At 39.3% G+C, this 26932-nt stretch overlaps 1 long non-coding RNA gene across 2 annotated transcripts in view; it reads right to left on the bottom strand.

The window, feature by feature from the left end:
* Positions 1–4873: 4873 nt before the first annotated feature.
* Positions 4874–26932, bottom strand: part of LOC147572072 (uncharacterized) — a 121920-nt gene continuing 99861 nt past the window's right edge. For both annotated transcript variants that reach the window (XR_015246646.1, XR_015246647.1), the window contains exons 2-3: positions 21489–21729; positions 4874–5411 (exon numbers count right to left, since the gene is read on the bottom strand). This is a non-coding gene — a long non-coding RNA (uncharacterized LOC147572072). The remainder of the gene's footprint in view (positions 5412–21488; positions 21730–26932) is intronic.

Below are 26932 nucleotides of genomic sequence, written 5' to 3'. Positions count from 1 at the left end.
AGCAAGATGAGAACTGCATGGATATGAAGCTTAACTTCTCACAGGTTGAGAGAAATTTGTAAACTGCTACTTTGTCATTTAGATGTATATGCATTTTTCATCTGGATTAAAGATACACTACATTTTCTTTACAAACAAAACCATGCTGCCAATTAACAACGACTGCTCAGGAAATGGAAACCCAATGTAGATTCCTTATAATACTAGAGCGGTAGAGTAAGCTGTCTCTTTATTAAGGTTAATCTAATTAGACTGGAGAATATTTTGGCATTTTTCCGCCTTTGGAGTTGTTTGACAATGTGCCAGTGAACCCAACTGTGGCAGCCACCCTTGCACAAACTCTACACGAGAGGACTCACACCCAACATCCTCCCCAACCTTGAAAAGTGGTCCAGAGAGGATACCCTTTAGGCTCTTCACCAAGTTCTCAACAGTCTCCCTTCCCCAGAAAACATCCTCTGCCAAGCTAGGCATTCAGGCATATTTGTACTCTGTGCCCTACCCTCCTGGCTACAGGTGACCTGTGTTGTGCCAAAGCTGGATATTTGGAATTGGGGCTAAGAGTGTCCAGTTTTAATCTGGGCTGGTCCCTTGAGCAGACAACGTCCAAGGGCCTTGAGGACAGCCATTTTCAGCCAATTTCTGAGGAGCAGAGCAAGCCAGTGTGTGGAAAAAAGAAGCTGGAAGCAGCTGTGTAAGTAACAGTGACAAGAGAGGGACCTGCTGGGTTCCCTCACCTAGACCCACACTGCTCCCTTTCTCTAACACTTTCCCTCCTGGTCTAGATTCCTGTCCATTGTAAATGAATTACTGGACACCTTCAGACTCCATGGAGATCTGCTTCTGCCTGACTGATCCTCCTTGACTTGAATGAAAGCTGGATCAGAAGAGCATCAATTTCTTTTTTTAAAATTTTTTTTTTCAAAATTTATTTTTTTTTGCGACAGAGGGAGACAGAGCATGAATGGGGGAGGGGCAGAGAAAGAGGGAGACACAGAATCAGAAACAGGCTCCAGGCTCTGAGCCATCAGCCCAGAGCCCGACGCGGGGCTCGAACTCACGGACCGCGAGATCGTGACCTGGCTGAAGTCGGACGCTTAACCGACTGCGCCACCCAGGCGCCCCAGAAGAGCATCAATTTCAGTACTATACCACATTTACCTCCCCAGATCACGAGTGCACAGACACATTGCTTCCCCAGCACTTGGATATGCTCAACACCTATTTACTGAATGGGTAATGATATCATCTTACTTGAAGGCCTCTCAGTGGAGGCTGCTCATTCACTTGCTTCCCACACACCATGAAGACAGGTGGACATTCTTCCTTTCCTACTTCCTACTGCTGCTTCCGACACCACTCCTCCTCCCTTATAAAAACACAAACCCAAACAAAAAGCCAGCAGCAGCTATTCCTCTCCAAGGTGTGTGACATCACAGTCATCCACCCATCTCAGCTGCATTTCTCAAATGAGTTCTCCCCATCTTACATTGGACCTTCATCGGCCCATGGTATAATTCCAATCATCAGTAATTCTTCCTCAGAGTTACACAGAACCCATTTTGGGGTAACATTTGGGAATGGCTTGGTGAGAAGTGATATCTGGTTCAGGGTGGCTACATGGCTGAGATTTCATATGCTAAGTAAAGAGGAGAATTGAGTCAATTCTGGTCAGTTTGGCTCATGAAAGCAGCTAAACTAGAATGTACCCTAGTAGAGTGCCTTAATTCCTCACTAAAATTGAACTGAGTGGACATTACAGCTTTTGGCACTTCTCTAAGACAATTTATTAGGCACCATGAATAATATCCCAGATTCTTTATATTCTATCAGCACCAAAACATAACATCATTCATTTATTCCCCACTGTACAGAGTCAGGATAAAGAAGATGCCTCAGGAATGACAACAGCTGTTGGTGGGGTGATCCAGTCTCCCTTTATAAGGCCCTCATAACCTGTATATGACTCAATTATCTCTGAGCAATTAAATCCTAATGGGAAGAAGTACTGCAAAGAAAACTGCAATTATACACATGTGTATAACTGAGCCTGCACCTCACTTCAACCCCCTTTTATTTCTTGGTCTCTGTGTAACATAAGAGCTGTGTATGTAGAAAGCAATAGAGTTTCCTCCCACACAGTCACAGAGCAGGTCAGTAGTGTGATTCCCTGCTTGAAGCAGAAGCTGTGGGAGGAAAAGCTGTATTCCCAACATGGCAGGTAAGATACAATTTCACATGTTTTCCAGGGCCCTACCATAACCTCAAGAAAGTAAGGAGTTGAAATTGTTTGGTACTTGAAAATCAGTCTCTTTGGTGTCCAACTACTGCCCACTTCTTTCTAAGCAAGGAGATCATGCAGATGGGTAAGAGAAGACATAGGAGGCCCTGACTGGTAAAAGTGACAATTTACATGGGGCCAAGCAATATCCTTGACCAAATCCAGATACCTCCAGGGAAGCTCCAATGATAGCTGGGTACACAGGTCTACAGAGTCACACCCATCAATCAGCATGTGGGCACATAGAACAGTAGTAATGACCCATTCTAAGATTCTGCCCAGGAGGGTCTGGCCTCTAGGTACTCAGAGCAGAGTAACATGCACCACACACACACACACACACACACACACACCCTGTTCTTGCCTCCTGAACCTGAAGCAGCTCCTGTGTGTGGTGCTATGGTACATAGGAAGAAGTCCTGGATAGTCACGGGTAGATGAGATGGCAGTGATGTTTCACATCCTCTTACTCATTGGTCTTGGTTGTTGCCTAAACCGTAAAGCTCAAAACTTATAATCAAATGACAAAATTATCTAAATCATGTGTATCTTACTTTCCATTTCAATGTATCATATTAATTATATGCCATTGTGTAGCTCTAAAGCATGAGATTGGCCCCCCAAATCTTTAAGGTTCCAATTGAGCATCTTAGGAAATATCAACCAAAACAGATAATATGCTGCATGAGATTCTTTTTCCAATTCAGATCCTCAACAAGACATTCAACCAAGCATGTAAGCATGTCTAAATTTGTCATTCATGGCCATGCTGCAAGCTGACTTCAGATGACTAATTACCGAGCCTTCCTTCATCGACCTTCTCCCGGGATGTCCCCCCACTTCCAAGCTACATCTCTTGGTGCTTCCGTGCCCACTATTCCTGCCAGTCATCTCACTCCATTCCTCCACACTGTGCCAAAGAGAGGTCCTGGCCCCCTCCCCTGACAAAACATCAATTATCACTAAATTACGATGTCTCTGACACCAACCAAACTAGATATTTCAGACCTAAATTTTTTCTAGGAAGCTTGAGGCAAATTTATCAGACAGTTGCCAAAGTTTATGCTTCACTTAGAGGCAGCAACACACAGTCTGATTGAACCATTCCAGAAAGATGGTCTGGTCATTCAAAAACCTGACTGTCAAGGGCTGAATTCAGGCAAGACTGGATTGGGGAAATGACATAGTTGATGGGAGAAAGGAGAAACCTATAGGAGCAGCAAGACTTCCCCCCTCATAGAAAAGAGAGGGGGACCAGAGAGAAGCTTACAGTAGGTATTTGGAAAGTTTAGAGTTCTATTTTAAAGCCTATGTCTTATTCAAAACCATTTGATGAATTAGGGTTTTTTAAAAATTTTTTTAATGTTTATTTATTATTGAGAGACAGAGAGAGGCAGAGCAGGAGCATGGGAGGGGCAGAGAGAGGGGAGACACAGAATCTGAAGCAGGCTCCAGGCTCTGAGGTGTCTGCACAGAGTCCGACCTGGGGCTCAAACTCACAAACCACGAGATCATGACCTGAGCTGAAGTGGGACACTTAATCAACTGAGCCACCCAGGTGCCCCTTGATGAATTAGTTTTTATATAAACTGATATCTTCTTAGCTTTAGATTAAAATAATGTGCACAGCAATATTCACTTTAGCACTGTTTGTAATGAAAAACTGGAAGTCTATATATGAGAGAACATAGTTAAAATAAGGTGACTTCACTCAATGGAATACTGACATAATTAAAACAAGGATTCTGAAAAGAATGTTATACTATGGAAAAGGCTTAAGATGAAATGCTAAGTCAAATGACAAAGGGAACCAAAGAATGCATAATATATGTTATGATTTCACATTTTAAAATATAGTCTGGCAGATAGTTCACCGCAACACATATGGTGGGTATGTTTAGGTAGTGGGAGTATACACTTCTTTCCTTTTTCTATATACCTGTGTTTTCCAAATCTAATGAACATGTAAAATTTTTAATGAACATATTTTATAATAGATACTTATTTTAAAATATAAGTAAGTGACCTCAGAGGATACACTATAAAAATTACATGGAATCAGAAAAAAGTAAGTAAGAAAATCACTATATGAAACTAAGCCGGTCATCCAATGAAAGATGAGGGAAAGCTGAAGTGACTTAGAAGCTACTAGGGCAAGTGCCCTCCGGAAAAAAAAGAAATCATGAGACTTTATGCTGTGGATATGACCCCACATTATTCCTTTCTCTTCTTTGCTTTATTACAGGGAAACAAAGGATCACACAACACTTATCTTCTGAGAACTAGAAGCAGACCATTGGAAGCCTGCCTTCACCTGGTCCATTTTTAATTTTTGACTCCTCTCCTACTTACAAGGGTTTTAGCACACTTTCTGCTCTGAAACTCTTGGGAACTACAGTCAGACCCCAGGCACCATACACATCCTTAAAGAGCTGCAATTCCAGAGAAGGTTTCCAATCCCTAAAAAAGACCACATTCCTGCATACTATCATCTCTCTGGGGACAAATTTCAACTTTATCTTATTCATTACTGCAACCCCAATGCCTAGCATAGTACATGGTACCAAAGGATGCTTCAAGCAATTTGTTGAATGGTTTTTAAATATTTTCTTATAATCAGGATTAGCCCTAGTAGAAACTGAAGTGAGTTTAAATTAGTAAAAATTATATTTTATCATATTTAGGCACCAGGCTTTTTAATTTATGACTATATGTTATTTGGACCAATAACTGTACTCTTTTAATTAGTTTTAAAATTGGCCAAATTAACATGTGGTGTCACCTTTAACACAGTTATTTACACACAAGAGAAAGAAGCCAAAGCCAGACACTACCAGCCACCTAGTGCAACTTATGTGGATCACAGACAAATTGCAAAGGAGGAAATCAACAGCCTCTGGAACATTACCCTGGCAAACCTGAACCCATGGAGTGATGGTGCTTGTTCCACGAGGAGTTGATCCTAACCACTGCCGGAAAGAGTACCTGTGGGACAGCCATTTGGTACCAGCGCTGGGAGGAAAACAGGAGCAGCCATGTTGAAACGTCACAACTGGTGACTGGACCAGGAGAACTGGTGTTGGCAAGAGTCTCCAATGATGCTGTGTCTGATGCACTTTGCAGGTGCCACCTATCAAAAATTGAAAGCCCAATTCAATCAAAGTTGGTTTTGTGCTACACTTCCTATAGTTAGTTTACAACGTGTCTCTGATTCTTATGCTACACAGACAAGAAAATTCAAAGATTACACTGGCTCCTTCATATGCGGTCAAGTTCTTCAGCTCTCAGTCATATTCTCTATGAAGGGCTCTGTGGATTCTTTAGAATGAATATAAAATAATAAAATAATAACAATAATAGTAATAATAATAATAGTTATAATGATAATAATGATAATAGTGCTTTAAATAAGTGAAGTTCTGGCAGGTTTCAAGTGCTTTCCCATTCAGTATCAGAACCTCTTATTAATTTTCACAGTCAGAATTAAGAAACAAACTTAGAAAAACCTTTAAGGAAATGGAATTAGAGTTTAGCAAAGAGCCACACAATAATATCTTTCAAATGTAGGAATGGCTTTCACACAGCGAGAAGCTACTTTTCATTTAACAAAGAACAAGGAGAGCCTGGTTTTAGTTGAAACCTGAGGAATTTAGGTTAGATAATATGTTAACTTTTGTTCTCTGGTATTCTTTCCCAGGAACTGTTTTTTAGGTAGGGTAGATACTCATCTTCCTGAGATGCTTTTAAATTTAACCTGAATGCAAAAGATGTAGCAGATGGTCTTTTAAAGACTCTCCATATTCAAGAAGCTGGACATTTAAGAGCTTCAAAAGGAAATTGTACTTTGTCATTTGATGGCCAATTCAATTCTAACAAACATTTCTGAAACACTTGACACATTATTTTCCTATAGGCAATGACCTAATAGCTTTCTCATCCATTTAAACCTACTGGTTGATTTCCTCTCCGAGTTACTGACTACTGTCTACTTTTCCTTCAACCGTTCTCACCTGTTTCCTCTGACCTTTTCATCCCATCCAAGTCCCTGTGAACTCACACTATGTTCTCTGCAATAAAGCAGGGACTTTCCTCTTAAACCATACAGTCCTCTAAGAAAAGGAGGATTATTAACCAAAAGGTCTTGTTCAAATTCCAACAGGGGAAACTGTATTTTGCCACCATATAATTACCCATCATTTATTTAGAAATACTATTTAATATCCCATTCAAAATAAAACCTGTTGCAGAGAAGGCTGCCTCAGAGGGGGCCTGTCTTTTCTAGCACAGAGGAGATGATGTTTCAGAGATGTATGACTAATACTCCTGGGGCAGGAGCCGAGTACATTGGGATCCTTTGGGAATAAAGGTACCTCCAAAGGATCAAAATGATTTTTATTTTATGCGTGAAGTAGACAATCCCATTAGACAGATTTTTTTCCCTCCAGCATTTTGCAGCATCTTCTGAGATTCAGACTCAAGCCAAGAACTGCTTGGTAATATTGTGTGGATGACGCATTACACGGAGATGACTCTGTGACATCATGCCGTCTTGTTCTCAGTAGAGCAACCTGATGTGCCTGCCCTGTACACCCCAGTTTTGTGAGTCACTGCATGATATATTGTCCAGGAAATGCAAAATGATGCTCTTCTAAAAAACTCACGATTAAAAAATTGAGGCTTCTGGCTAGGGAATGTAGAGTGAAAAAAGTTAACTCTCTGGAGGGGCAAGTTCTCATTTCTGTTTTTCTTTTCATTATTGTTTAAGATCCTATAAGGGATTGTAGTTTATAAATAAGTATTACAGGTGGTTATTTTCTTTGGTGTTTTATTGTTACAGAAATGAAGTTTATTTTCCACCAACCAGAACTTCCCACAATGAACAGCTATGCCACTCTTCATCCTAGGAAGCTTTACCATCAAAAATGAATACTGGAGCACCTGGGTGGCTCAGTCAGTTAAGTGTCTGACCCTTGGTTTCCACTCAGGTCATGATCTCATGGCTTTATGAGTTTGAGCCCTGCATCGGGATTCTCTCTCTCTGTCCCTCCCCTACTCGTGCTGTCTCTGTCTTTCTTAAAATAAATAAACTTAAAAAGAAAGACTTAATATCTATATGTGTATTCTGGATACTGAAGACAATTGACTAAATAAGCATACTCACGCCTGAAGAATTCTGCAATACAAAGCAATCCTTATACACACAAACTTACAGTGAATTTTAGCAATGATAAATTAAAAAGGATAATCTACTAAAGAGAAAATTAAAATTTGGCCTTATCCAAATACTTCCAATCTGAATCAAAAAATCATGTGCTGAACCGCAAACAGAGAGAATTAGAGGTTTAAAAATCTTTTCTCCTTCTGTCTCCACCCTGCAAATTTCAGTAAATAAAATAATTGGTGAACCAAAGATTCAGTGAACAAAAAATGCAGGGAAAAACAGAAACAGCAGAGATTAATCAAGCCAAGATGTTAACAAGGACAGAATCTCTTTCTGGCAAGGCTGACCTTTCCAATCCAGTACATTGTACTCGTCACTCCTGAAGCTTAAGACATCAGGGCAGCCAGACAAATAGCAAGAGCCCAGACCCCCAGGGTTCAAAAGCAATCAGGCAGAGAGCACACATTAAATACCTTCCCTTGCCTCAAAACCACCATTCATCTCCTGTTAGAAATGCACTGTTACTGAGAGGGCAGCATCATTTGGGGCTATGGATGCTACCGGTTTGATTTGGACCAATGTCTGGTTAAATCCCAAGGAAGGATTCAAGAGCCCATGAAGGTGTGGGTTCCATGGAGGAGGGATCACTCCAGGTAGTCACTTCACAGTTAAAGAAACCCCTGGAACTGCTATTGGATTTGGAGGTCAGGCAACCAGGCAGAACCCGAAGGACCCAAAGGACCCAGACGCTCTAATACATCCCCTAGGAATTTTAGTTCTCTCTGTGCCACAGCCCATTTATCTAAGCATGTCTTTTGAAGGAGTCTTTTTTTGGCAGATTTCAGGATTTTTCATATAGACAATTATGTCATCTACATATAGAGATATATCATTTCTTCATTTCCAATATGTATGCCTTTTATTTCCTTTTCTTGCTTTTTGCACTAGCTAGAATTTACAACACTATGCTAAATAAGAGTGGTGAGGGGCGCCTGGGTGGCGCAGTCGGTTAAGCGTCCGACTTCAGCCAGGTCACGATCTCACGGTCTGTGAGTTCGAGCCCCGCGTCGGGCTCTGGGCTGATGGCTCAGAGCCTGGAGCCTGTTTCCGACTCTGTGTCTCCCTCTCTCTCTGCCCCTCCCCCGTTCATGCTCTGTCTCTCTCTGTCCCAAAAATAAATAAGTGTTGAAAAATAAATAAATAAATAAATAAATAAATAAATAAGAGTGGTGAGAGCTCATATCCTTGCCTTTTTCCCACGTTTAGGGGGAAAGCATACAGTCTTTCACTATTAACTTTGATGTTGGCTTTAGGATTTTGTAGATTCATTTTATCAAGCTGAGGAATTCCCCACTAGTACTGTTTTTTCTGAGAGGGCTTTTGTTAATTTAAAAAAAATGTTGATTTGGGGGGCATCTGGGTGGCTCAGTCTGTTAAGCGTCTGAGTCTTGATTTGGGTTCAGGTCGTGGTCCCAGGATTGTGGGATCAAGCCCCACATCAGGCTCCATGCTGATCCTGCTTGGGATTCTCTCTCTCCCTCTGCCCCTCTCCCCTGCTTGCACACTCTAAAATTTAAAAACAAAAAAATTTTATGTTGAGTTTTTTTTTTATTTGCATCTACTGATATGATCATGCGATTTTTCTTCATTAGCTTGTTAATATAGTGGATTACATTATATGATTTTCAAATGTTAAACCAGTCTTGAATAACTAGAATAAGCCCCATTTGGTTGTGGTGCATAACTGTTTTTATGGAATGCCAAATTCTCCTTCCAACATTCTATTAAGACTTTTATGTCTATATTCATAGTGCAAATAGGTCCATAGTTTTCTTTTTCTTTTTTGCACAATCTTTGTCTGATTTTAGTATCAGGTATATTGGCTTCACAAAATAAATTGCAAGTGTTCCCTTCTCTTCTATTTTTGAAAAGATTTGTAGAATTGGCATTAATTCTTTAAACACTTGTTAGTATTCTCTAGTGAAAACTTCTGGATCTGGAGATTTATTTTAGGAGGTTATTAATTATGAATTAAAATTCCTGAATAGTTATAGGGACCTTCATATTGGGCCTTGTCTATTTCATATTGGGTGAGTTGTGGTAGTTTGTATTTTTCAAGGAATTGGTCTATTTCACCTAAATTGTCAAATGTATGTATGTAGACTTGTTATTAGTCCTTTATTATCCTTTTAATTTTTGCAGGACCTTTAGTAATATTTCTTGTTTCAGGGCACCTGGGTGGCTCAGTCAGTTAAGCATACCAACTCTTGATTTTGGCTCAGGTCATGATCTCACAATTCGTGAGATCGAGCCCCACATCTGGCTCTGCGCTGACAGCATGGAGCCTGCTTGGGATTCTCTCTTTCCCTCTCTCTGCCTCTCCCCTGCTCACTCTCTCCCTCTATCTATATCTCTCAAAATAAATAAATACAATAAGTAAAATGTAAAAACTTAAAAAAATATTTTTTGTTTCATTCCTGCTCTTGGTAATTTGCATCTTCTGTTTTTTCTTTATTAATCTTGCTGGACATTTGTCAATTTTAACTTTTTGTTCCATTAGTTTTCTCTTCTTTTGTTTTTAATCTCATTGATTTCTCTATTCTTATCTTTGTTATCCACTCCCTATGCTTGCTTTGGACTTATTTTGCTTTTTTTCTGGGTTCATGAGGTTGAGAACTTATATTGTTGATTTGAGACTTTTCCTCTTTTTTTTTCCTTAGAATCATTGTTAGTATTTTATTTTAATTTTGTTTGTTTTTCATTTTATTTAAATCCAAGTTAGTTAACATATAGTGTAATAATGGTTTCAGGAGCAGAATTTAGTGATTCATCCCTTACATATAGCACCCAGTGCTCATCCCAACAAGTGCCTTCCTTAATGCCTATCATCCATTTAGCCAACATCCCCCCATCCAACACCCCTCCAGCAACCCTTAGTTTGTTCTCTGTATTCAAGAATCTCTTAAGGTTTGCCTCCCTCTCTGTTTGTATCTTATTTTTCCTTCCCTTCCCCTATGTTCATCTCTTTTGTTTCTTAAATTCCACATGAGTGAAATCATTTGGTATCTTTCTCTGACTTATTTCCCTTAGCATAATACACTCTAGTTCCATCCATGTTGTTGCAAATGGCAAGATTTCATTCTTTTTTATCACCAAGTAATATTCCTTCGTGTGTGTGTGTATATATACATATATATGTATACATATATATATGAAGATGTGGTATGCATACATATATATGTATACTTATATACATATAGATACACACACACACACACACATCTTCTTCTTCTTTATCCTTTCATCAGTCAATGGACATTTGGGCTCTTTCCATAATTTGGCTATTGTTGACAGTGCTGCTATAAACATTGGGGTGCATTTGCCCCTTCAAATTAGCATTTTTGTGTCCTTTGGATAAATACCCAGTAGTACAATTGTTGGGTGATAAGGTAGCTCTATTTTTAATTTTTTGAGATGCTTTTCCTCTTTTCTAATGAAAGAAAGCATTAAGTACTATAAATTCCCCTTTAAGTATTGTTTTAGCTATGCCCCACAAATTTTTATTATGTTCTATCTTCATTTTCATCAATTCAATTTCTTTTTACTTCAATATAATCTTTGACCCATGGATTACTTAGAATTGCACTGCTTAATTTCCAAATGCTTGAAAATTTTGCTGTCATTCCTCTGCTAATGATTTCTAGATAATTCCATTGTGTGTACAGAGCACATACTTATGACTTCTATTCTCTTAAATTTGTTGAGGTTTGTTTTATGGCCTAAAATATGTTCTATTTTGGTATATGTTCCATGGACACTTGGAAAGAATGTATATACTGCAGTGGTTGGGCAAAGCTTTCTATAAATGTCAATTAGATTTTCTTGGATGATGATGTTGAATTCTTCTATATTCTTGCTAATTTTTCTATTTAGTTATTCTATCAACATTGATAGAGGAGTCCTGAAATCTCCAACTATAATTGTGGATTTGACAATTTCTCCTTATAGTTCTATCAATTTTTACATCACATATTTTACAGCTCTATTGTCATATAGTGCATACCCTTTTAGGATTACTATCTTTTCTTGGGAGACTGACCTTTTGTAATTATATAACGTTCCTTTCTGATCCATATTTTCTTTTCTTTCTACTTTGTGACATGAGTATAGCCACTCCTGATTTATTTTGGTTAATGTCTGCATAATACATCTTTTTAATTTCAATGTTTCTATTTTATTATATTTGAAATGAGTTTCTTACAGACATCATATAGTTGGGCTGTTTTTTAATATACTCTGTCAATCTCTGACTTATAGTTGGTATATTTAAACCATTGACATTTAATGTAATTATTGATATGTTGTGGCTTAAAGCTGCCATTATATCTTTTGTTTCTCTTTGTTCTTCTTTTTCCATTTGTTTTCTTGACTGTCTTAAACATTTTTTAGTGTTATAGAGTTTTTTAGTGGTTGCTCGAGGTATTACATTATATATAGATAATTTATACCTCTACTGATACCATGGGGGCAGGGAGGTGGTCTCCTTACCACTGAGGAGTGATGAAAGTCCTAACTCTCCACTAGGTCTCCTCTGACAGCACTCCAGCAAAGGGGTTTCCTTGTTAAAATGTGAAGAAGGTCAGAGTCTTTTCCAGTATGGGTTAAGGTAGGGCCACAGTTTTTCTGTGATGTTTGACTAGAGTAGAGCAATTATTATCTAAAACTTTTCTTCTTAAATAAATAATAAGAATTTTCTGTCTTCCTAAACTGTCCCTCTCCTAGTCTTCTGGCTACAGACAGCAAGCTTCTACTGGAGATTTCTTTGTCTGCATTTGGTGTTTCTAGGTTACTGGCTTATCAAGCTCCAAGTATGAGACTTACGAGACAAAAAGAAGACCCAGGGAATTTACCATTATGCTGTCCTTGAGTACTAAGGTTCCTAACCGTTCTGCCTTCTTCCTTCTACCTTTCATAATCTTCTTATGTGCATTTTCTATATACTGTCCAGGGTTTGTATTATATTTAACCAAAGAAATAGGGGAAAGTATGTCTATTCCATCTTCCCAGAAGTGCTAAGTGCTTCTTCCTTAGCTGTTTAATAAAGAACACTTAAAAGAACTGAAGGACTATTGGCATGGATGTTTTGAAAAGACAAAGCACCAGCTAGCCATTACACTGTCATATAAATATATTCATTATCAGATAAATATATTTATTGTTAGATAAACATACACTAGTTATCATAAAGTTTAAATTGAACCTTTATTTATTCTGATTATTATCAGAAAATTTGGTTTATCTTTTTTTTTTTTTTAATTTTTTTTTTCAACGTTTATTTATTTTTGGGACAGAGAGAGACAGAGCATGAACGGGGGAGGGGCAGAGAGAGAGGGAGACACAGAATCGGAAACAGGCTCCAGGCTCCGAGCCATCAGCCCAGAGCCTGACGCGGGGCTCGAACTCACGGATCGCGAGATCGTGACCTGGCTGAAGTCGGACGCTTAACCGACTGCGCCACCCAGGCGCCCCAATTTGGTTTATCTTTAAGACAAAAAGGAGTTTTCTTGTAATGTGAAATGATTCATTTTAATAATTCAAAAGATTGATCAATTGTAATCTTGATAATATAAATGTTCTTATATGAAAGTACTTTTGTATCAGCTTGTTAATAAATCCTTTAATTTGTGGCAGGTTATAGATAAAGTTTTCAGATTACCTTCTGATAAAAATACAAGCATCTAATAGCAGATAGCAAGAAAGCAACCTGTTTTCTAGCTGGATGAAGCCCCAGCCTCTGTCTTCCTCAATGCTCTAACCATACCTTGTATTTTTTTTCCAGTAACATATGAATTCTAGAGGCAAAATTCAGTTAATCTCTCAATCAGCCTCAAGTGACCAGAATCTTCTAAATTGTAGGAACACAATTATTGTATTCAAGTCTCAGGTACCAACCCCATATGTGAGGGGGAAGGCTTCTGATACCCCTTTCATGCAAGAGTGGGAGAGTGTCTCCAAAATTTTTTAATCAATCATTTCATGAAAATACCCATTAGCATCCCCCTACACATCACAGAGAATTCAACCATTGAGAAATAAAGGACAGGGGGAAGAAAGAAGTAGTGGACAAAGCATTTTACAGTTTTTCCAGAAGTGGAGCAGCTGGTAACTACCGTGTGTTATAGAGTCACTTCTTCAAGTCTCTTTGAGTTTCTGAAAGTCATATTAGGGTGGGATAAACACAGCATTCTTTACAAAGGCTGTTTTCAGGCTTTTTAAAAAACTTATATCCTGGTAGAAAATAGGGAAGGATTGTTAAAGCCCACTCATCTGCCTACCACGACCTAGTCCCCTCAAAATATGGTTCTCAAAATGTGGACCCCATACCAGACTTACTACATCAGAATCTCTAGAATTAAGGTCCAGGACTAGCATATTTAACAAACTTGTAGTAGCTTGCGAGATCTCTGCCTTCGTACTTTGTGGAACATAGTTTGAAAATCACTGTGCTATGGTTAGATTAATAGCATAACACAGAGAGAAAATCAGATCTCTATGGGGAATACTAGGTGGAAACAGAAGCACAAAAGTCTCCAGGCATAGTAAACAATTAAAGGGCAGCCACCACAGGCGGTCCTGGGATCCAGAGCATGAGTGTCCGTCTTTAGGATGCCAAAGACTAAGCCCAGGCCAGGGTGATTTCTATTGTGTCTGCTTCACTGAGTCATAAGGCGAATGGTAATACAGTATAGGAAAAGGTAGGGGAAATTCCCTTTTTTATGAAATAAACTTTCTTAAAAAGAGTAATTTATTGAAACATTTTATATCTTACTTAAACATCTTACTATGGAAACATGACATTTAAAGAGAAATCTAGGGGCGCCTGGGTGGCGCAGTCGGTTAAGCGTCCGACTTCAGCCAGGTCACGATCTCGCGGTCCGTGAGTTCGATCCCCGCGTCAGGCTCTGGGCTGATGGCTCGGAGCCTGGAGCCTGTTTCCGATTCTGTGTCTCCCTCTCTCTCTGCCCCTCCCCCGTTCGTGCTCTGTCTCTCTCTGTCCCAAAAATAAATAAACGTTGAAAAATAAATAAATAAATAAAGAGAAATCTATTAGTCAACAAATGCTAATTAATGAAAGGTGCACTTTCTAAAGTTGACACCAATAGTTTAATTGATCAGCATCATCAGCTAGCATCAATCACTGAGGGTACTTGGGTAGCATTCCAATCAGAGAACAGAAGGAAAGGTTTTGGAGGAAGTGTGCTGCACAAAGTCAAATATATGTACAGTAAACAAATACCTATGCTGTCAAAAAGCAAAACAAAACAGTATACCTATAGAGCCCTCATAAGTCAAACCACGGGAAGCAGGCAATGTTAATGTTAACACTGCTTTTACATGAACTGTTTATGCTTTTAACGTTTTCCAGCTTCTCATATTGCTTTTCCTATAGGTAGGGATTTCACAATTTTGTGTGTAAAAGCATAGCAATATTGACTATACTTTCAGTGTCCTAAAAAGAAGCCAGAATGTCCAAGAAGGAATAAATTTTAAAATATTTATTTCCAAAGAATATATAGTGGCATAGGGGAAAGTTCTTTATACAGTGTTAATTTTTTTTAAAAAGCAGAGGTACAGAACTATATTTCAGTATAATGATGAGTTTGATCCAATTTTGCAAACATATGTGTATATATTTTTTATTTATTTTTATTTTTTTATTTTTTGAAATTTATATCCAAGTTAGTTAGCATATAGTGCAATGGTAATTTCAGGAGTAGAATCCAATGATTCATTCTCTACATATAACACCCTGTGTTCATCCCAGCAAGTGCCGTCCTCAGTGCCCCTTGTCCATTTAGCCCATCCCCCCAACCCAAAACCCCTCCATCAACCCTCAGTTGCTCCCTCTCTCTCTAAAAAAACAGTCCCTTATGTTTTGCCCCTTCCCTATTTTTATATTATTTTTGCTTCCCTTCCCTTATGTTCATCTATTCTGTATGTTAAATTCCACATATGAGTGAAGTTATATGATACGTGTCTTTCTCTAACTGAAAAAAAGACTCATGGATGAAATAAATGTGCCAATACATTTATTTCAACTTTGGGTGTTAAGGGTATATTATTTTCTACTTTATATTTTTTTGTTTCAAAATTGTCTATAATAAATGTCTATTCATTCTATTAGAAAAAAAGGTTGTCTTTTTCTAAGTGACCAAGCTTCCATTCTCTTGAAATAATTCTACAATCTTGTCTACTTATTCATGTCCTTTTTAGCAATAAAACCATTCCCAACCACCACATATCCTTAAAGCACAAAGACATTGACCCCAAATTTGAACACAAATCACTGAAGCTCTAAAATTCTAAAATTCTAGATCTCTCCATATTCCATGTATTGGCACATTTATTTCATCCATAAAGAAGATATAGGGGGGCACCTGGGTGGCTCAGTCAGTTAAGCTTCCAACTTCGGCTCAGGTCATGATCTCACAGTTCATGAGTTTGGGCCCCACATGCGGCTCTGTGCTGACAAATCAGAGCCTGGAGCCTACTTCAGATTCTGTGTCTCCCTCTCTCTCTGTTCTGCCCCAGTTCACACTGTGTCTGTCTGTCTGTCTGTCTCTCTCTCTCAAAAATCAATAAAAACATTAAAACAAAAAAGAAGATATAGGATAATAAGTAATTTTACCAGATCCTGGTTTGTCTGCCATTTTACCATTCACATTCTGCTGTACTTACATTAGGCTTTATAAAGGATATGTCAAATACTAACAACTGAGACTTCACCTGTTGGAGAGGCATGGCTTGAGGATATAAATCATATATACCTCCTGTTCCTAATATAAGGAAGAAGATTGGCATATGTCATTGGAGACAACATAACAGACAGCTGCTTCTGTGATGCCACCTTTTGCATTAGTCAAAATATTGCTTAGGAAATACTTGTCAGGATAAGACAAGGTTATATATACCGTTACCCACAGGACTGAGGACAGTCACCAAACATATGTGTACAAGACAAAAAAAATTTGCTACATAAAATCTTCATTCTTGAGTTACTCCAGTGGCATATATAGCAAAGAGAGGGTTTGAGATTCAAGAGGGAAAATAGAAAAGGAATTCAAGGTCCAGAGTTGCTCTATAAGAGAGATTAGTGGGTATGAGTCTCATTGGTACAAGGAGAGGCACATTATGAAACTATAGTTGAACAATTATGGGTCCCAATTATCCCACTTATTACCTTTGTAACCACTGATGAATCACACAACATCTTTGCTCCTCATTTTCCTCATTTGTGAAAGAAGAATTAAAATATTCAAATGGATAAGATGATTAAGAGAATCACAGGAAGAAATATACGCAAATTATTTGGGTCGTAAGTGTTTGGGTTCCCTACACTTACTAAATGTCCATCAACTGACGAATGGATAAAGAAGTTGTGGTTTATATACACAATGGAAGACTACTTGGCAATGAGAAAGAATGAAATATGGTCTTTTGTAGCAACATGGATGGAACTGGAGTGTTATGCTAAATGAAATAAATCATACAGAGAAAGACAGATACCATATGTTTTCACTCTTATGTGGATCCTGAGAAACTTAACAGAAGACCATGGGGGAGGGGAAGGTAAAAAAAAAAAGTTAGAGAGGGAGAGAGCCAAACCATAAGAGACTCTTAAAAACTGAGAATAAACTGAGGGTTGATGGGGGGTGGGAGGTAGGGAAGGGTGGGTGATGGGCATTGAGGAGGGTGCCTGTTGGGATGAGCACTGGGTGGTGTATGGAAACCAATGTGACAATAAATTTAATATTAAAAATAAATAAATAAATGAAAACAATTTGAAAAATAAAAAATATTCAAATGGATAGATGATTAAGAGAATCACATGAAGAAATAACATGCAAATTATTTGGGTCATAAGTGTTTGGGTTCCCTAGCAAGTTCCCATTCATCTGTGGTCATCTGTGAGGAAGAAATTTAGGCATTTGATTGGTGTCAGGGATTGGGTTCCATGAGATAAAGGTCAGAGGTTGCTACCCAAGGCCACACAGTAGCCTCACAGCAAAAAGAGCAAAAGTCAAGCCTGAATCTTTTAACACTATTTTTTTCCCAACTATAGGTCACAACCTATTAGTGGGATGCACATCAATTTACTGTGCTGTGATTAGCAGTTTTTTAAGTGAAATGGAATCGACTACATTAGAGTTCATCTAATGTGATAAGGGTTAGTTTCATGAAACTCTTGGTTTGGTTTTATATATATGTATATGTTAATGTATGTATGTTGGATTGTGATGTGAAAATATATATAACTGAGGGTCAAGGTCAAACAACTTTGAAAAACACTTCTTTAAAAAAGCCAAGTTTCAAAATCTCAGCCCAAAGGTTCACATCACAGTGATTCAGCGTTTGAAGGAATCAGGATGGGAACTGATTAGGAACAGTATGTGGGCAGAATCTCTAGTGATTGCTGGAACAGGTTTGGGGTATCCATACTCCCTATATCTATGAATAGTATGTAGTGAGCCAGGCTGACTTATCACAGGCATAGAAGACCCTAAATACTAGAAAGGTCTGGTTCCCAGTATGCTGGGGGTTAGCAGTTTCCTTCATATTCTCCAGGGAAATCACTGATCCTCTCTACTAGGGTACCTTGGGTTTTGTTCACCTGCTCTGTGGAACTCCTCATCTGGGACTTGTTTTCTTACCTCCCTTCTGCCATACACACCTTTTAGGACTGAGCCTTGTTCTCATTCTTCCCCACCTCACCTCACTCAGAGTTCTGTAGACTCGACAGCACCTTGTTCTATTCCATGACCAGTCCCCACACTGCCCCTCCCCATTACATCTCATCATTCGGCCCAAAATGGAATTGATTTCCCACAACTCAACTCAGAATCAGAACAGATGAAATCTCTCTCCAACATGAAAACCTTTCAATATTTACCACATCTTTAAATTTGATTAGCTTATCTTGTGTGTCTTCACCTAATCACCAGAACAGACCATAGAGATGGAGCATGACCAGAAACCTCCTACCTGGAGCACCAGTCACAGATTACTGCTCCAACAGCAAACAGAAGTCTCTTTGTTTATAGTACCTTCCAGCTTATCTCTGCCCACAAGGATCTCATGCACAATTGTCAAGGGTCCCACTGAGGTTCTGATAGCCAATATCTACCAGTGTCCTATAGAAAATTATCTTGATGCCATTTCAGGCTACCAAAAATGCCAAAAATACTATGAGGAAGTCGTGGAATGGTTTGTTAAAAATCCATTTATAACACACAGAGAGAAAGAAGAGAAAAGTGATCAGGGTAATTTAACACATTTAGATAGGGTACAGATAGGGTAGAAGAGCCTCACTGCTTGAATTCTGGGTTAGCAATGTTCATTTGTCTTCTCTCTCTCTCTCTCTCCCTCTCTCTCCCTCTCTCTCCCTCTCTCTCCCTCTCTCTCCCTCTGTTAATAGAAAGGACTGCCCACATCCACATCCCCACCCCGGCCTAGAAAAGAAGAGATGAAGGGGAAAAGCTTCCCTCACAACTATGCTGGAGAGAGGAGGAGAAAGCCAACAATTAAGTAATTTCAACAGTCTGGAATTACTTTTATATTGCATGTTGTGTACATATCCTCCATTAATTTTCACAATCTTGAATTTCCTTATTTCCATCTGGTATTATTTATCTTATTTTATTCTAGATTCCTTCAGAATTCAGACACACTAAGGTGTTGAGAAACAACTTTCCTCAAGCTTAGTGGCCAGCTTTCATTCATTGTGTGAAAATTAACACACCAGAATCCCCGTTCCTCCCAGAATCACACCATTCCCATAATCTCAGTGGCCTTGGGCTTTTCCTTCTGGGCTTCCCTGCTAATGGGCCTGTTGGGCTGCCTAGGACTAGGCTTCTGGGTCTTCTGGCACCTTAGTGCCATTTACAGTGTTCTATCCCCACTCCTGCTGTCTTAAGATATGCCTTGGCTTCTTCCAGGACAGCCACTTGCTACTGCCAGCAATTTACCAGTAACTAGCAGCAATTAGCAGCAGCCTGAGTTAACATACTTTAGAAGCAACTCAGCAAACTCAGACGGAGAAATCTCAGAATTTTGGAGAATGGCTGACCTTTCCCCATCCTCCAGCTGCAGAGAGAAGCCTTACACCTATCTCCTCAGAATTCTAAAGAGACTGCTAATGTACACTAGATCTTGTAAACTCACAAGGAGCCATTCATTTTTTGGGTCTGCAACATATCTTTCCGGAGCCCCCTCCATGAAACATGGGCTTAGGCCATGCCAGATGGCAAGTGACTAGCTTCATGCTATCCTCAGTGATGAAGGTTCAGAATTCATTCACCTTGAGCTTCTTCCACCAATAAATGGCACCAAAGGATTTCACAGGGGCAATGTTCAGAGGTGGCTCATGAAAAAGAATCGTAATACCCTCATTATTCCATCCAAGACATAGATGGGCTGTGCCCACCATCCAGTACCCAGAAATCAAACTCTGCTGAAAAACAAGACATGGGCATTAGTGTGGAACTGCTCGTCATCTCCTGGAGAAAACCAATCAGCAATCTATCTACGTATTATTAAAAACAAACAATTATTCAGCCTCTCCTATATTCCAGACACAGTGCAGACACTGGTATTCAGACCAAAGAGTTCACAGGTTGGAAGGAGAGAGAATGAGAGATCTAAGTAGACAGTTACTACAGGAAGCACTGGGTTCTGGAGAAGCTTATAAGAGGACATCAGGAAAGGCTTCCTGAGAAGCTGATGCTCAAACCGAGCCTTAAAGAACAAACAGGAGTCAGCAGGGCAGAGACAGCAGAGGGCACATCATGTGCAGATGGTCTGAGATAATGAGAAAACCTGGGACACTTGGGGAGCTGTACTTTTAGTTCAGCCAGTAGGTCAGGGAATGAGATAGGCATGATGTGGCAAGAGGTGAGACTGCAGAAGAAGAGTCAATGGAGGCAAAAGTCTAGAGGTTCTTGGTGAATTCCAAGGTTCTCCCAATCACGATCTCTATTTTCTTAAAAAAGAGTCATGAAAGAATGGAATTCTAGGCATAGAAGAGAAGTGGGATATCAACTAAGGTCACCTATTTTATACACAAGTAAGCTAAGGCCCACAGTGGTCAAATGATAAGAGGCAGCACACTGAGATGATGGGATGATAGCAGTTCACATATGTATAACATCTTACAGTCCACCAAGCTCTTTTACTTATCACATATCAAAGATGGAGGGAAATGTGCACAAGTTAAAAGACCTAAGTTGGGGGCGCCTGGGTGGCTCAGTCGGTTAAGCGTCCGACTTCAGCTCAGGTCACGATCTCGCGGTCCGTGAGTTCGAGCCCCGCATTGGGCTCTGGGCTGATGGCTCAGAGCCTGGAGCCTGCTTCCGATTCTGTGTCTCCCTCTCTCTCGGCCCCTCCCCCGTTCATGCTCTGTCTCTCTCTGTCTCAAAAATAAATAAACGTTAAAAAAAAAATAAAAAAAAAAAGACCTAAGTTGTCAGCATGCCTCAATCACTGCCTGGGACAAGTGATCCTCAGTAAGTCCTTTTATGGCTCTGGATCTCATTTTCACATCTACTGGATGAAGAGGCTGGATCAGTAATGCTTTTTCCAGTTCTAACACCCCACGTTTCTAAAAGCCGGTACCACCACATCTTTACTGCCATATTAGAAAAAAATAACTTCTCCTACAAAGGCTTAGAGTTATAATTTTCTGAAGGTTTCAAGATGGATCTAACCCGTATTTCTAATAATAATCCATTTCCTGCTTAAATCAACTGGTCACAAATAATCTCACATCACCCTTATTAAAAATATCTCCAATTAAACCAAGAAACAAGTTGCCTCCATAAACTCTGGAAATCCATCTGAAACCAAAAGAGCCATTATTGCACTCCACACTGAAAGTGTTTCCTTGCAAACAAAGTGCCCAAAATTATAGCTTTCTTTCTTTTTTAGTTTAAATTTAGGCACTGAAAACCCACAGGGACATTCTATAATAAAGAAATGAATATGTCGCACCTTCTGCCTTTCTCATCATCTATTATTAAAGACATTTGCAGGAGAGCAGGCTCACATTGCTTACGAATCCATCCAGGCCTGCTGCTAATTCTCATTATGAGGTAAGGAGCACAATCTGAGAGGTCCTTCGTCTTTTGGAGAGTGGAACAATGTAGCTGTCAACGCAAAGATTGAAGACGCAGGTGGGCACGACTCAGCTGGAGCAAAAGGATGCAACAGTGACCATGTTTCATGCAATGACCTGAAAATCAAGAGAAGAGAAGAAAAACACAAATGTAATTTGCTAAGTTTCTCGGCAATGGTTTTAAAATTGGAGTTCTGTGCTTCAAGGCACTGTGCTCTAGTGTGGGATCAAACATGGAAAAGCTCAGCCTGTCCTCAAGGAGTTTACAAGGAACAGGAGATGAAAAATGAAAAGTAGAAGGCAGCAAGAGATGGTATCATGAGATCAGAAGGTGAGTTCAGAGAGGAGAGAAATCATATCCTGGCCGATCAGTGAGGCTGCAACCATCTGGGGCAGGGCAGGGCTGTGGCAGGAGGTAAGTGCCACATCTGCCCTCCAGGCTGTCTGAGCCACCCTCCCCTCCTCTCACCCTGCACTCGAACTTCACTTCACAATTTCCTCCATGGCATCATCTGGATTTCCTTCTTTCCTTCCTCTCCTTCTTTCACCTGTTCATTCTGTATCTCCTCCGCTAGAGTGCAAGTTCCATGAAAGCAGAATTTTGCCTCCTTCTCTTCAGTGCCTAGAATAGTGACTGGCATGTAACAGGTACTCAATAAATGGTGGGAAGGTAAGGCAGGCATCCAGGAAATAAGGGGGGGGGGGGGGAAGGTAAGATACAATCCACAACAATGAATCCATGTCCCTGCTCATCTTTACCTCACATCCTATTCACATTTTAAAGTTTGATGTAAATTACTTCCACTGAGAGATCTGCCCCTACTGCCTTTAGCGCACCCAAGTCTTAACTTGGCCCACAATTCTTTTACAGTCCTGTGTCTGGCCATTCCCCACCACACATCCCACCAAACTGCACAATTGTTTGTACACGCCATGTCTTCGCCCTGCTGTTCCCTGCACCTAGAATAGCATCCTTCTTGTACCTTTCTCTGCCAGATAAACTCCTACTCTTTCTTCAAAACACAATGTAGCAAGTTAGCAATATCTAACAAAATGTTAAATATACACTCCTTTTGATCCATCTACCCACTTCAGTAAATGTATGCTTGAGGTTTTCCTGCACAGGGCAAATGTTAGCTCTTCTAGAAAGTTCTTTCTGTACGCTGAGGCCAGGCCACAGGCTCGCCCATGTTTCAATAGCACAAAGAATACCCCTTTCATATATCGTTTATCCCACAAACGTGTAACTATTTGTTTACAAGGTGTTCTCCTCATAGCAAACCTGAGCAGCTCATGAAATTTACACTCATATGGGTAGACAGACAAAAATGTAAGAAAGCAAATAAATACATAAATAGTACTTTCAGATAAAAGCTGAAAAAAGGTGGATAATGTGACCTCCAAATAAGGAATAAGAATCTCCCTTTTTACTTATTGTGCACTTGTTGTGTATCAATGGTTGACACATGTTTAAATCTAAATTCTCTTCTAAATGTCTGTACTATGCACTTTGATATTCTATGGTATGTTGCAGTCACACAGGTCCTGTCTGCTCAAGTGTGCTATCAGATTACAGCAGGCAAAAGCCAAATCCTATACGTCTTTTGCCTACCCCATGTCACCTAGCATAGGTAGAACAGCAGGATTTCAGTTACTATCTGGTTGGTCATAGAAATAAATTAAAGCACAGGTGCTACTGACAAGATCCATGAATAAAGAGATCAAACCCACGAATCCAAAAATGGAAAATGCTCACTGTTAATTTCACTAGAGATCTGTGCCTGGCCCCTGACTAGCTCATTAATAAACAACAAAAAACACTGAGGCTGTGGATCAGTATAACTCTAATATGTAATCTGAATTTACTGTCTATAAAGTGAATTTGTGACGTATAAGAATCTTTATTTTGAAGGAGTACAGAAACCTACAGGAAGTGAATCATGCATAGTCTCTGATTTCTATACCCTCTATTTTCTGTTTTATGGCAGCCTCATAAGGGAATAACTGCTACCATTAGAAGAGGAAGGAAAAGGAAGAGAATCACACACATAATTAGCAAGAATGAACAGGCATGTCACAGATTGGGAAAAATTATCACAAAACATATATATATGGAGGGGCCCCTGGGTGCCTCAGTTGGTTGAGGGTCTGACTCTTGATATCAGCTCAGGACATAGCTCACAGTTTTTGAAATTGAGCCACATGTCAGGCTCCCACTGACATTCCTGCTGAGAGAATCCCTACTTGGGATTCTCTCTCTCTCTCTCTCTCTCTCTCTCTCTCTCTCTCTCTCTCTCTCTCTCCCCCTCCCTCCCTCCCTCCCTCCGCCCCTCTCCCCTGTTCATGCTCTCTCTCAAAATTAATAAACTTAAAAGGACATATATATGGAATATTATTGCACATGTACAAGATGGGAAAAATTTTTAAAAATCTGACATTAAGAAATGTTTTCAAGAATGTGGCCCATTGGAAAAAATAAAAGAATGTGGCTCACTGGGAACTCTCATCCATTGCTGGTAGAAGTGCAAATATATCCAGCTACAGTTGATTCTCATTATCGGGAGTAGTTATGTTCTATAAAGTTGCCACAAACACTGAATTAGCAAATGGTGAACCTACTGCTCCTGGGGGAAGGAAAGGAATAGTTCCCTGCAAGTCTCTAGTCACAATGTTTTTGTCAACCAATCAATACATAAACTTGTTTTATGTGTGTTTCTGTTCAAAGAAACCTTATTTAATATATATTGTTGATTCACCAACATTGAATTCATGGCTAATAGCACTATAACTAATGCCTAAAGGAAACATCTAAAACACATATTTTCTCTGTAAGGCATATTATAGCTTTCTTGTGCTTAGGAATACTAGACAGTACTTCAGCACTGCATACACTTGGGGGCCATTTTAAATGGTGAAATCAATGAAAAGCACAAAAATATGAAAAACTTGGCACTAACAGACATATAAAGGATACTTGTTTATAGTAAGAGGGCTGAAACAAGAAGGCACTGTCACCTTATTTAGCCTCAGCTGGGAGTGTGCACACTGGCAACTCAAAATATTTTACCACCCTGCACCTGTCTGTAATTCACCATGAAAACAGCATGAGTATAGACTTTGGATTTACAGATGAATTCTGTCAAGTAGGAGAAATCATAAATGCAGACTCTGCAAATAAGATAAACTGTACTTTGGAAAAGAGCATTTATAATAATTATTATAAACAATTTAATTATGAGCATGCACTGTAACCCAGCAATTCCCTCCTAGATGTAAACATTATAGAAATCGTGTAAAGGCACCTGGGTGGCTCAGTCAGTTGGGCATCTGAGTTTGATTCAGGTCATGATCTCATAGTTCGTGGGTTCGAGCCCCACATTGGGCTCTGTCTGTGCCGACAGCTCAGAAGCTGGAGCCTGCTTTGGATTCTGTGTCTCCCTCTCTCTCTGTCCCTCCCCTGCTCACTCTCTCTCTCCTCTTAAAGATAAATAAACATTAAATTTTTTTAATAGATTAAAATTAAAAAATAAAAGAAATCCTTGTAAGTGTTCAGCAGAAGATATATACAGATTTATTTGTAATACATCATTCATAATAGACACAAACTGAAAGCAACCTAAATACCCATCCTTAGTAGAATGGGTAAATATATTGTAGAACAGTTACATAACTGCAATACCATACAGCAATTTTTTTTAAACTACAATTGCATGCAACAATACAAATGACTGTCACTAGTGTAGAATGAAAGATAACATGCAAATGTAGTGTAGAATGAAAGAATACTCACTGCATGATCCCATTTTATAAAACACAGAGTTTTTAATACTTCATTTTTTGTTGAAGAATACAAACAGGTGTGTTTCTATAAAGAAAAGCCAAATGGGGCACCTGGGTGGCTTCAGTCGGTTAAGTGTCCACCTCTTCATTCGGCTCAGCTCATGATCTCATGGTTAGTGAGAAGGAGCCCCACACTGAGCTTTTCGCTGAGAGCATGGAGCCTCCTTGGGTTTCTTTCTCTCTCCCTCTCCCCATGTGTTTTCGCTTGCATGTGTGCACTCTCTTTCTCTCTCAAAATAAATTAAAAAAAAAAAACATTTTTGGGGGTGCCTGCGTGGTTCAGTCAGTTAAGTGTCTGACTTCAGCTCAGGTCATGATCTCACAGTTCTGAGTTGGAGCCTGGTGTCAGGCTCTGTGCTGACAGCTTGGAGCCTGGAGCCTGTGTCAGATTCTGTGTCTCTCTCTCTGCCCCTACCCCACTTACACGCACACACGGCGCTGTCTCTCAAAAATAAATAAACATTAAAAAAAATTCTCTCAAAAATAAATAAACATTAAAAATATTTAAAAAAATTTTTAATGTTTATTTATTTTTGAGAGAGAGAAAGAAAGTTAGGGGCAGGGAGGGGTAGAGAGAGACACACACACAGAATCCGAAGCAGGCTCCAGGCTCTGAGCTGTCAGTACAGAGCCTGACATGGGGCTTGAACTCATGAGCCACAAGATCATGACCTGAGCCAAAGGCAGACGCTTAACCGACTGAGCCACCCAGGCACCCCATAACATTAAAAAAATCTTTTAAACACATTTTTAAAAAGGCAAAACTACAATTATTTGAACTATGCACATAGGTTTATATACATTGTCCTGCATATATGGTATACTTTATAATAAAAAGAAAATTTTAATGTTTTTTAGAAGGGTCAGAATGCTCCCCAAGTAAGATCTCTATATGAAATGGGCAAAGGAAGGCAAGCAAGACCTATCTGCAAAGAGGCTTTTTAGCTTTTCCCAATGATTACCACTTTAATAAGAGCATATATCAATTCATTTGCTTTTTCTTAATATTATATTTGAGTTGGAGGGCTTTATTTATCTCACAATTAAATAAGCAAAAGCTGTAATGAATACAATGTATTTACACCCATCCATGAAATGGAAGTAACCAAATGAGATTATATTGGTCAATCCAGTAACTAATACTGAGTTTGTTGGTTTAAACTAGCAGATGGGAATCATGAAGTTAGACAAAACCATATCTGAGCCACAAAAGTTAATGCATAAAATTGTATCTGGGAGAAGTACCTAGAACCTTCTACATAGAAGTGTACTCGTGAGATCTCTAAGCACCTTGGAGAACAAATACAAAAAGTTGAATTGTCTACGCAACATCAAAGCCACAAAGTGTAAAACAAAATAATCGTCACAGTAACCAACTTTTCTATAGGATGTATAACTTCTTTTTTGATCATGACATTCAGCGGATTCACCTTTCATCTATTAATCCAGAGTCCATCACTTGCCCTACACAGATGAGTGA

The sequence above is a fragment of the Puma concolor genome, chromosome F2 (genome assembly GCF_028749965.1).
Source record: "Puma concolor isolate L17-30 chromosome F2, mPumCon1.1.hap2, whole genome shotgun sequence".
NCBI lineage: Eukaryota > Metazoa > Chordata > Mammalia > Carnivora > Felidae > Puma > Puma concolor.
Note: the sequence above shows the minus strand (reverse complement) of the source record. Positions and strands in the feature narration are given on the sequence as shown.